Here is a 2,750-nt window from a genome sequence, read left to right as displayed (position 1 = left end):
AGGGACACCCCCTCTGTTTAGAGGGGGAAAGAAGGATTAATCTCCAAAAAGAATCTGTGGAACAGTCTACCTCTGGAGGTAGTTGTAGTAGTATCTGGTGATGGCTTCAAAAAAAAGGTTTAGATGATTTCTAACAACCAATAATATACTTCATCCACATCCCTTCCCATCCCTTGGTTTAAACTTCATGGACATGTGTCTTTTTCTCAACCATACTTACTATGTATGTACAGTCCGAAGCCCCCGTAAACTTCAATATGAAGAACTTCTTCATTCATACAGGTACGCGCCCAAGGGGGAGTCACAGGACCCCATTCTCCTGACAGATAGGGATCCCAGACATATTTTTGGCAGAACTCGTTGGGTAAATTACATCATTTTACATTACTGATAGAAAACTATGAGCAGCGATAAAGAGAATCAAGCACTAGAACTATTAAAAAGATATAGAGCTGTCACATCAATATGGGAATCTGATTGATTAGATTTTTTTCAGCCTTCTTCCATACAAGAAGATAACAGCAATATTCACTCTTATCTTACCAATATATATATGTGGCTGCTCTTGATAATGGAATAGTTAACATAAGGCCAATGTATGTGCCTGAATGTGATTGATTAGACACATGCGGTAGTTCACGTATTGTCAGCAGCCCATCCCTGTTTACACAAGGCGAAGAGAAACCGACAACCTAGGAAATTATTGACGCATAAAATGTCAGTATAAAAATAGAAAGTGTAATGTACAGGCATTGTAATTAAAAAGGCTATCCCATGAATCCTTTTCAAAATGTAATATCTTATAGGGGGGACAACCCCTTTGAGGGAACACTCCAGGAAAAACCTATACACTATGTTAAGTCAAGGAAGTGGTCTGAGGGGGCGGTGCCTGACACAGGACGTTAAAGAGAAAATCCCTGCACCCCCAGGCCCTGCACTAAGCGTAACACAGTGTATTAGGGTTTCTTTGTTGTCTCACTTCAGCAAATAACATTTATTATGTAGAGGAAGCTGGTTTGATTCATTTTTCCCACAACATTATACACTGTTCGTTTCCATGGTTATGACCACTCTGCAATCCAGCAGCAATGGCCGTGCTTGCACACTATAGAAAAAAGCACTGGCCTGCGCTCATTCCCACGGACACCACCACCAGAAGTGCTGGCGCTTTTTCCTATAGTGTGCAGCAGGACCACCACTGATCGATTGCAGGGTGGTCTGTAACCATGGAAACGAACAGTGTCCTGATGTGATGGAAAAATGAATCCAAAGCAAAGGAAGCAATATGGACAATCACAATACATTAGTAAGTGCCTTGTATTGACTTTCTCTACATGATAAATGCCATGTACTGAAGTGAGACAACCCCTTTAAGGAAAAGAGTAAATTAAAGGCAACTTCCTCATAGGAGTTTCTTCTTCTTGATCAATGCATCAATTCAATCCAAAAATCATTTTATTAGACTGAAATACAAACTGGCCAACTTATTATTTTTCACCTGACTGTGTATGTAATTAAGCACACATCCCCCATTCTGGATGCTCTCTATAGAAGTTCATGAGATATCCACAGCTGAGATACTACTAGATACAGATGCTGGATAACTCACTGAATATCATGATGCCCCCCTATATCAAGTGTCTAAAATCATAGTGTCAAATATAGCAAATCATTGCTGTGATAGCATTCAATACAGAGGCCTTGGGGTATGTGAATTGAAATGGTTTAGTAGGCCATAAAATAAATGTAGCTGGGATAGCCACAATGATGGGAATGGGAGTCCTGAGTTGGAGTGGTGGTCACGGATGTGCTGTACTTGGCTATTTCCATCAGTATGAAGCGGAAATGTGGATTCGTGGCCCCCACTTCACTGAAACAAAGGACTTGAGTCCCTCGTCTTCATGATCCTGTTGTTATGGTGGGACAACCACTCTAGGTTTTGAGGGCAATGCTCGTTAAGATCATACGAAATTCAGTGATCATCTAATGGTGATCAATCTAGGGACTCGGATCTCAGATGTGTTCTCTCACTCCATACCACATTCAATGGCACACACTTACTAATGTGATTGCACCTGACTGGACTAAAACTGGAATATATGGGGCATAAAATGTGGCAACACGTTTTCAATCCATATATGAAGCAACGGCAGCAAAAAGAATAATCACGTAACGAGGAGGCATGGCTTATCGGGAAGAAGGGCCTGAAAGGAGCATGGTTTAAGAGTTGACAATTTGTACCAAAGTTTACATTCTGTCCAAATTCCTGACAGTCGGCTGCTCGCTCAGTGGAGGAGACTGTTGCATTTACATGCAGCGATCTCCTTCACGGTATGAGAATAAGGGATCGCTATTGCGTTCGCAGGAATGTTTGTTCCCGATAATCTGCTGGATTATTGCAAGGTGTAAATCCACCTTTACCCACACAAACCAGGAGTCGGCGTTCCCCACTTATCTATATCTTAGTAACTAACAAATACCCAGCGAAATGCAGGTTCCCCTTTTACTTCTTGATTTTGTGAAAAAAAGTGAAAAGGGGACACAAAGAGTTAATATGTTCAGGCACACAAGCTTTTGGGATTAGGGACTACCGCTCAATGTGTGCCATTTCCCATGGAAACAATATATACTCATTCGCATTTTCTGCTAATTAGCATGAAATAAAAGGCTGCCTTCTGGTACAATGCGCAATCAGAGATGACCGCAGCGTGACAATTCAGCCCAGAAATCTCATCTGCTTTGCATGCCCT

This window comes from Bufo gargarizans, chromosome 11 (assembly GCF_014858855.1).
Source record: "Bufo gargarizans isolate SCDJY-AF-19 chromosome 11, ASM1485885v1, whole genome shotgun sequence".
Taxonomy (NCBI): Eukaryota; Metazoa; Chordata; class Amphibia; order Anura; family Bufonidae; genus Bufo; species Bufo gargarizans.
Note: the sequence above shows the minus strand (reverse complement) of the source record.